The sequence below is a fragment of the Strongylocentrotus purpuratus genome, unplaced genomic scaffold (assembly GCF_000002235.5).
Source record: "Strongylocentrotus purpuratus isolate Spur 01 unplaced genomic scaffold, Spur_5.0 spur5_scaffold_1, whole genome shotgun sequence".
Taxonomy (NCBI): domain Eukaryota; kingdom Metazoa; phylum Echinodermata; class Echinoidea; order Camarodonta; family Strongylocentrotidae; genus Strongylocentrotus; species Strongylocentrotus purpuratus.
In genome coordinates, this window is record NW_022145594.1 from 41482236 (window position 1) to 41492305 (window position 10070).

Sequence of the window (10070 nt, forward strand, 5' to 3'; positions counted from 1 at the left end):
TCTCTTAGCGACGATGTATTGGTTGGCAGGTTGCTGGCAAATGAACAAAGGGTGCGCTTCTGTAATAAATTACTATCGGCACGCATTGTGCTCATCATAATACATGTACATGTGGCCGTAACATTAAAATTAGTTGAGGTTCCACAACTGGCGGATATACAGTAAACATGCAATGTAGATGTAGAAATATGAATGATCAAAGGTGAGAATAGAGATATGAGTGTGAGGTATTGTGAATGGATATTTGAGAGCGTGTTCACTCGTCACATAACATAACTCTTATTTTTATTTTAGCTACGAGGAAGCAAGGTTGCACTGACAATAAAATACATGAAAGAAGGTATTCCCTTTTCGTTATGTTTTTTGGGTACTGATGAGGCTGGCCGTACACTTGCAAAGTGTAGCCAAGCACAAGCCGAAGAATCGAAATGAGAATGCATAAATGGTAAATGTGAATATTGCACGGAGATTACATAATGATCAATGGTGATAATGAACATGAATAAATGCGATGTACATAAATAGAGCTTACGACAATAGTAGAAATGAAGCCGAAAGTTCAATGAAGATGAAGAGAGTTGAGAACGAAGGAAGGGGCTCACGCGATGAAATGTGCGGAGGCTTGATGGCGGAAACGCGACTTCGATGACGTGGTTGAAGAACCGTGAAGAAAGCGATGTCGTCGCCGACGCTCGTGATGATGATGAATGTAGATGGAGCTCTCGGGCGAGAATAGAAGAGAAGAGAAGAGAAGAGATGTGTGGCGCTCGATGACGAAAGCAGTGAGTCGCTTGCTGTCGGAGGGCCAGAGAAGAGAAGACATGCACATCAAAGCCGGTAGTGGTGCTGAGACGGTGAGTCGCTCGATTGATGAGCCGAACTTTGATGGTGAATGTTTAGATGAGCTGCGGTGAGTCGAGCTCATGTGAGTGAAAGACTACCGGTGAAGAAACTGGCAGCTCCCAGCGGATAACCAAGCACCATATATGTCGGAACTAGATTTAACTGTTCCACTGGAAGACTGCAGCCCGATGAACACGGCAGAGAAAGTGAAGATGTGCCGATAGAAGTGATAGGCACAGTAGAATCAAGCCCGGAGAAGAAATCATGCAGAAACGTGTTGACTCAACTGAGATGTAAGCAGGAGTTGTTGACTCGACCGAGGTGTAAGCGGGATTGTTGACTCGACCGAGGTGTAAGCGGGAGTTGTTGACTCGACCGAGGTGTAAGCGGGAGTTGTTGACTCGACCGAGGTGTAAGCGGGAGTTGTTGACTCGACCGAGGTGTAAGCGGGAGTGAAGAAAACCTCGTGGTGATGAAAATACGCGGGTGAACGATGCGCGGAACCACGATGCTCGATTGGAGGAATGAACACACGTGGTCCGAATAATGAATATAAATAAATACCGTGATGGAAAAATACAGGAGACATGAATGTATGGTGAAAGTAGGGCATGTAAGAGCCGCTACATAGACATCGACAATTCGTCGGCCGGCTGGCAGAAGGGCGGTAGCACACACAATATGACTTGTCCTACCTAACAACACGTAATTTATGCACATCAAATTCTGAAATTGTAACAAGCACTTAAAAAAGATTTCTGCATTAAATTTGATTTAAGGCCCTTCAGTACGTTTCCGATGCGTGCAGGTATACTGAATGAGATAACAAATGTGTGTCCGGGAATGTTATATCCCGATAGATACATAAACGAGGAGTTCAGAAGGTCGTATAAAAAAATTGTATACATAACAACTAAACAACTTATATCATCTACGTATCGTATCACACTGTACCACCCACGTTCAGTCACCGCCTTGTACCATGGATGCTTGTACAAACACCACGCGTGGAACGGATGTTCGATTTGATTTTCATTGATAAATCCTGAGTATCTGTGGACAGAAACATGATACATACATACATATTGAGAAACATGCTCAAAGCACTTTACATTAGTAAATAAAACAGATTTTTTTTTTTTTTTTGCTCTCTAAGTGCATAGGGCGGCCTATGGGGGCGGCGTTACACAGAGAAGTAAAAGAAAGAAGAACGCGTTTACATAAGAATATTAAGTCCTTTCTTGTTCGGCTCCGGCTCCGTCGGTATATGCCAGGGCATATCAATCCGGACCCCCGGGAAGGCTCTTTTTTCTTTTTTCTTTTTAAACTCTTTAGGTGACTCAGTAACATTGTTGAAGGTTGATGAAAAAACTGTGTAATTTTTGAATGAAATGTGACTTATTATATTCCTTCTACTGTACTTAGCAGGAAAAAAATCGTGAGAAAAAGATATTTATGGTTTTATTTGAAGGCGTCACTGTGCAACAACCTATAACAGTGATTAATAGTTAATTCTCCCAACCATTTTTGAATTTTCCCAACCGTTTTCCATGAGAAAAAGACATAAGACAGGCTTTTCAAAATCTTTCAACACTTAAATGTCTGAAATGGTACACTTTAGTAGGGCAAATTTATTGCCTTGTGATGGTTTAAATTCACCTAAAATGTAATAAAATTGTAATAATATAGTTGGGAGAATTAAGGAATCGATCAGATCAGTTTTCACAATTGTCATCATTAATAATTGTCCGTTTTCACTCAAACTTTCAGATTATATTAAACCCCATATCTGGCATTGAGGTCACTACCTTAGCACCATTTTCTCTAATCTGAACTTGTTACTAAGTCCCTTTAAAGGGCCGGGGTCAGAATCCACCCTGCCCCTTTCATTTTGTGTACCAAATTGATATAATTTATGTCATGTATTCATACATTTATTGCAAGAAGAGAAGAATGCTGGCAATGTGAAAGCCCATCACGCTTCGATCCAGTGTATCCCCATTGTCACAAAATTGTTATATCATTCACATGCAAATTCAAAACTCAAAGTCAGTGCAGTAATGCTTCCAAATAACATGTGTAGGCATGCATGTTCAATGGAAGACTTCAAACCAAAAACTCACACTCAAATTCGGAATGTTCTTACGTTCTGCGCTGAAATATGACAAATGTTCCGTGTCCCGCAACTGCCCTGATACATCAAAATGCAATTGCTTGAAAAATGTTGACCAAAATAAGATAGAAAACGAGAAATTAAGGAATATTCGGAGAGCAAAAAAAAAAAAAAAACATGCATCCACTGGGAGCACAGTTTTAAAAAAAGGGTACCATGGATACTGCGTCGTGTAAAAAGGTGCCGCGCTGCCGAAATGTACATTTCTCATAAATGATGTATGAAGGGGTGACCAACGTTGGCGGAGATGTTGACAATATTATAAGATAGATATAATGACTGTTGTGAGAGGAATAGTTGTTTATAGGCTCAAGGGATGTTGCATCCTGATATCACCCCGATGCATGCCGAGGGGTGATGGCAAGATGCAACGTACCCGAGAGCCTATAACACAACTATTTGTCTAATATTTAAGTAGTCATTTTGTCTTTTATAAAAGGCCGAAAAGGGGTCATAGAATACATGCGCGATTTACCAACCATGGTAATCAAGTTTGTCTACGCTAACGAGGTCATTGTTGATCATTTGCAGGTAGAGACCTAGTTTAAGGCGCACTCGATTTTGTGTGCCAGAATCCTTCCCATTGAGATTGCACGCATACATTCCTATGCAGTCTACGTGCATTGCGCGATCATGCAAAATTGGTTTTAAAAAATTGTTAGCCGTGCACAAACTTACCTAGGGTACTTTTATGCTCAGCTTTTTCCGGCTAGAATGAGGCATCTGTTACGCGTTTAGTTCAAAACACGGTTGCGTCCTTTCTCATTTTTGTAGAATCACCGAAAAACGGCGATCGTAAACTCCACAAAAGGGTGCGTTACGATCGGCGATTCAGGGGAAGCAAAAACGCACAATCATTTGTAAACGCGTTTAAATGAGGTCAACGTAGCGTGCGGAGTACAGGTGTGCGAATCAAGCTGCAGACTCTGCACTGCACTTATCTGGCTCCTCAAGGCATGATTCTGGCTCTGAACCAGAATCATGCATGGAGGAGCCTAAGAAGTTAGCATAAACAGTACACCGTGGAACTGCGATTACGATGAGCGTTTACGATGAGCGTTTCAAATCACGCTCATTCTCCATTCAAACCTGAGCATAAACGTACCCCTAGAGAGGTCGGCCCGTATTTGTCAGCCCGTCATATGCATTCATCATCTAAACGTCCATATACATGCATGTACAAACAAAATAATATACCAACACCATGGACAAAGGGTACATTTATGCTCAATATTTTCTGGCCAGAATGAGGCATCTGTTACGCGTTTGGTTCAAAACACGGTTGCGTCCTTTCTCATTTGTGTAGAATCACCGAAAAACGGCGATCGTAACCTCACAAAAAGGTGCGTTACGATCGGCGATTCTGGGGCATAAACGCACAATCATTTGTAAACGCGTTTAAATGGGGTCACCTAGCATGCGCAGTGCAGGTGTGCGAATCAAGCTGCAGACTCAGCACTGCAGTTCTCTGGCTCCTCCAGAAATGATTCTGGCTCTGAGCCAGAATCATGCCCGGTCTGGAGGAGCCAGAGAAGTGAGCATAAACAGTATACCGTGGAACTGCGATTACGATGAGCTTTTACGATGAGCGTATCAAATCGCTTATTCTGCCTTCAAAACTGAGCATAAACGTAACCTTAGCCGCGCTCAAACTTAGTTTAACACGAAGTTTAACACGTAAACCAATAGGGATTTAAATATTTTTCTGGTACCCAGAATGTTGCAGGAACATCACTCATGAACTATTGACTGACTATGTGTTCGTCTCTTTGCGGGAATATCCAAAATCACGACTGCAATTTCCACCAATCATATGACTTGATTTATAAAGAGAGGTATATACTATTACGAAAATTCCTCGCTAGAGAGATTCCGACTTTAGTGTCCCTAACTCGGAAATTGTCTCATAGAGTTTGAAAACGAGCCTGGAGAAGGACCTCCCGTTCTTATCACTTTCCTAATCCATTGCCAATGACGCGCTGATAAGACCCGTCAACAGAGTCTGGCTGAAGAGAAAATGTGAAGAAAAAATCCCAAAGTTACACAAATCTGTGTTTTTTTTCTCCGAAATTTGTTCTTAGGGATTCATTTGCCCCCAAAAAACTTCAAAGCCCAAAAATCGGGCAACTAATACCGGAGATATGATATTGATACTCCCGAACAAATTTCAGATTTGACTCACTTCAGGAAACTTTTTCCCCCTTCTTCTCGTGGAGAGAGCTGTCAATCACGTTTCGACCGGCTGTTAAGCAGCTGCATCGGATTAAGCCCTCTTATGACTGCGCATATTAGTGCACATGTTTTTTTGATTTCATGTTTTATTTTGAATTTGATTTTATTACCAGAAATTTGAAAATGAACTGCTACCTCAAATGCAATTTTGAACGGGAAAAAATGAACCAGCAAAAGCGGAGATAAATATGAGATCGTGCGCTCAGCCCACGCTGCTCAGCCTACGCTTGAGCGCAGATTGTCGCATAGACATACGGGTCTTTTCGAGTTTCGTCCAATTTTCTAGCGAGGCACTACGTGTACGTTCTTCCTTCGCTGTAGCACGTACGGTCTCGTTAGAAAACTGTATGCGTAATTGCGCTGCGTGCGCTGGCATCAGAATCAAACTCGGAGAAGGTTGTGTGACAATTTCTGAGCTGCGTGTCTGAGCGATGTTTATGTTATTGTTGTTGAATGAGAGTAGTCTAGTTACTAGACCTTCGCTGTGTTCTCCTCATTGCTTTTGGTTTTAATAAACCGACCTAAGCAGTATTCTTTCTGTCTTAATTCATTATGTTATGTTACTACCTTTTATCACCATCTCTAATGTTATTGTTTGTTTTTATTATTCCATTATTTCCTTTTTCCTATCTTTACTTACGCTATTCTTTGTATCTTCCTTCTATCACTTCTTTTTTCTGTCTTTCCTTATGTTAATCTTTGTTTTTTTCCATCTTTCATCCTTTGTTCTATCTTTCCATTATGTATTCTTAATCATTTTTCTATTTTTGTCTTAATTACTTAAGTTATTCTTTGTTCTATCATCTCTTATGTTATTGTTTGTTGTTATCATTTTATTATTTCCTCTTCCTCTCTTTCCTTACGCTATCCTGTGTTTCTTCCTTCTACCACCTTCTCTTATGTTGTTCTTTGTCTTCATCATTTTCTCATTTTCTTTTTCTGTCTTTCCTTAAGTAATTATTAATTGTTTCTTCCTAAAATCACCTTCTCTTATTTTAATTTTTTTGGTCCGAAGCGCGGAAGCTTTGAAGTTTCATTACATTTTTTATAGTGGAAGAAAACGAATCGTCGTACCGTTTCGACTCTTCATCCTTGTCTTAAATAAGACACCCCCCCCCCTCCCCGCGCTTTTTTACGTTTCATTAAATCATTAGACAAAGAAGGCGATTCGTTGTACCGTTCTCGACTCTAAATCTTTGTCTTAAATAAGACCCCCCCCCCCTCCCGCGCTTTTAACGCTTCATTTAATTATTCGAGAAAGAAGGCGATTCGTTGTACCGTTCTCGACTCTAAATCCTTGTCTTAAATATTACCCCCCCCCCCTCCCGCCCTTTGCGCGGAAGCTTCAACACTTCATGTTCGTCCGTACCGTTCTCGACTCTAAATCCTTGGTCTTAAATATAGACCCCCCTCCCCCTTCTCCCGCGCTTTTAACGCTTCATTTTGAGAAAGAAGACGATTCTTTGTACCGTTCTCGACTCTACCAGGCAAAGCGCAAAAGCTTTGACGTTTTATCAATAATTGAGAAAGACGATTCGTTGTATCGTTCTCTATATTTTTTACCGTTTTGGGGGGCTAGGGGGGTGGCCGGTGGATCCGCGCCTCCCCCCCCCCCCCCACCCCCACTCACGCGCAAAGCGCTGAAGCTTTGACGTTTCATTAAATTATTAGAGAAAGACGATTCGTTGTACCGTTCTCGAATCTTATTCTTGTCTGAATTCAGCCCCCCCCCCCCCCTCCCGCGCTTTACGCGGGAGCGTCAACGACTAATATAATTATTCGAGAAAGAAGATGATTCGTTATACCGTTCTGGACTCTAAATCCTTGTGTTATATAAGGCCCCCCCCCCCCCTCCTGCCCACGCTTTTAACGCTTCATTCATTATTCGAGAAAGAAGACGATTCGTTGTACCGTTTTCGACTATAAATCCTTCTCTTGAATAAGATTGTCTGAATTCAGCAGCCTCCCCTCTATTCATGCGCAAAGCGCGAAAGCTTTGAAGTTTCATTAAATCATTTAGACAAAGAAAACGATTCGTTGTACCGTTCTCGACTATAAATCCTTCTCTGAATAAGATTTCCCCCCCCCCCCCTCCCGCGCTTTTAACGCTTCAGTTAATCATTAGACATTCATGTACCGTTCTCGACTCTAAATCCCTGTCTTAAATAAGACCCCCCCCCCCCTCCCGCGCTTTTAATGCTTCATTTAATTATTTGAGAAAGAAGACGATTAGTTGTACCGTTCTCGACTCTCAATTCTTGTCTCATTTCAGTTCACCACCCCCTTATGGCGCAAAGCGCGGAGGCTTTGACATTTTTGCAATTATTGTGAAAGAAGACGATTCGTTGTACCAATCTCGAATCTTATTTCTTGTCTGAATTCATCCCCCCCCCTCACTCACGCGCAACGCGAAGGAAGTTTTTGACGTTACATTAAATCATAATTCAAAGAAGACATTCGTTGTACTGTTCTCGACTCTAAATCCTTGTATTAATTAACACCCCCCCCCCTCCGCGCTTTATAACGCTTCATTTAATTATTCTAGAAAGAAGACGAGCCGTTGTACCGTACTCGACTCTAAATTATTGTCTGATTTCAGTTCCCACCCCTCCTGCGCAAAAAAGCGGAAGCTTTGACGTTTTATCAAGTAATGAATTATTGAGAAAGAAGACGATTCGTTGTACCGTTCTCGACTCTTATTCTTGCATAAATTCAGTTCCAACCCCCTCTCCAGCGCAAAGCGCGGAAGCTTTGACGCTTCATTAAATTATTAGAGAAAGAAGACGATTCGTTGTACCGTTCTCGAAACTTAATTCTTGTCTTAATTACACCCCCTCCCACTCTCGCACAGAGCGTGGAAATCGGTTTCGCTTCTCTCTATTTATAATTCTCAAGCGCTGATGATATTGGCATTCATTTTCTTCATTCATTTTCTTTACTTTCCGTTGGCTTACTTTTTGTAATAAAGCCGGTAACAGCGATATTTTAATTGTTTTTGCTTCGCTCTCTCCTGCGATCCGTCTCTCTTTATGTTGCTCAAGCGCTCAATTGTTATATGACATTCTTTTTTTTCTTTCCGTTGCTTACTTTTTGTCATGAGAGACGGTAGTAACATCAGCCAAATTGAATTGTTTTCGCTTCTCTCGATCTCCCACAATCTGTCTCTCTTCATAATTCTCAAGCGACGGTGATATAGGAATTCTTTTTTTCATTCATTTCTTTCTTTCCGTTGGCTTACTTATTTCATAATAGACGGTAACATCAGCTATTGAATTTTTTCGCTTCTCTCGATCTCCCGCGATCTGTCTCTCTTTAAAATTCTCAAGCGCTGATGATATTGGTATTCATTTTCTTCATTCATTTTCTTTCTTTCCGTTGCTTACTTTTTGTCATGATAGACGGTAGTAACATCAGCCAAATTGATTGTTTTCGCTTCTCTCGATCTCCCGCGATCTGTCTCTCTTTAACATTCTCAAGCGCTGATGATATTGGCATTCATTTTCTTTATTAATTTTCTTTACTTTCCGTTGGCTTACTTTTTGTCATGATAGACGGTAGTAACATCAGCCAAATTGAATTGTTTTCGCTTCTCTCGATCTCCCGCAATCTGCTCTCTTCATAATTCTCAAGCGATGGTGATCTAGGAATTCATTTTTTCATTCATTTCTTTCTTTCCGTTGGCTTACTTATTTCATGATAGACGGTAACATCAGCTATTGAATTTTTTCGCTTCTCTCGATCTCCCGCGATCTTTCTCTCTTTAAAATTCTCAAGCGCTGATGATTTGGCATTCATTTTCTTCATTTATTTTTCTTTCTTTCCGTTGCTTACTTTTTGTCATGATAGACGGTAGTAACGTCAGCCAAATTGAATTGTTTTCGCTTCTCTCGATCTCCCGCGATCTGTCTCTCTTTAAAATTCTCAAGCGCTGATGATATTGGCATTCATTTTCTTCATTCATTTTCTTTACTTCCGTGGCTTACTTTTTGTAATAAAGCCGGTAACATCACGATATTTTAATTGTTTTCGCTTTGCTCTCTCCTCCCGAGATTCCGTCTCTCTTTATATTGCTCAAGCGCTTAATGTTATATTGACAAGTTCATTTTTGGTCATTCATTTCTTTCTTTCCGTTGCTTACTTTTTGTCAAGATAGATGGACCCGCCAAATTGAATTGTTTTTCGCTTCTCTCGATCTCCTGCAATCCGTCTCTCTTCATAATTCTCAGCGATGGTGATATTGAATTCATTTTTCTTCATTCATTTCTTTTCTTTCCGTTGGCTTACCTTTTGTCATGAAGCCGGTAACATTAGCTAAATTGAATTGTTTTTCGCTTCTCGATCTCCTGAGACATGTCTCTCACTATATTTCTCAAGCGCTGGTGTTGTAGGCATTCATTTCCTTCATTCATTTCTTTTTTCGTTGGCATAAATTGTGTGTAATATTAAAAAGCCGGTAACAGCGATATTGAAATGTTTTTGCTTCTATCTCTCCCGCAATCTGTCTCAAGCGCCGGTGATATTGACGTTTATTTCCTTCATTCATTTCTTTCTTTCGGAATGCAGCGTCTCGTAAATATGCTATAGTAACACTTATTGTTCGACTTGGTTCCAAAGTTGCCAGTTGCTGGTACCACAATACATCTAATTTTACTTCTCGCAGGTCCATGCTGAAACCAATAATTATTGTCTGAATTCTAGACTAACCCAACGCTCCAGGCTCACCTAATGTACGCAAGCTCTGTTGATACAGGGATTAAGTCCTTAATAGCCTTGTATTGACAGAGGGATAGTTCACCAGCAGATAAGGAAGGGTCTTGTTTAC

General features: G+C 40.9%; 1 long non-coding RNA gene across 1 annotated transcript; it reads left to right on the forward strand.

Annotated features, from left to right (window-relative positions):
- The first annotated feature begins 832 nt into the window (after positions 1 to 832).
- Positions 833 to 1349, forward strand: LOC105442447. Its single transcript, XR_004062757.1, has 2 exons — positions 833 to 1164; positions 1284 to 1349. It is a non-coding gene; the product is annotated as an uncharacterized LOC105442447 (long non-coding RNA).
- Positions 1350 to 10070: the final 8721 nt, after the last annotated feature.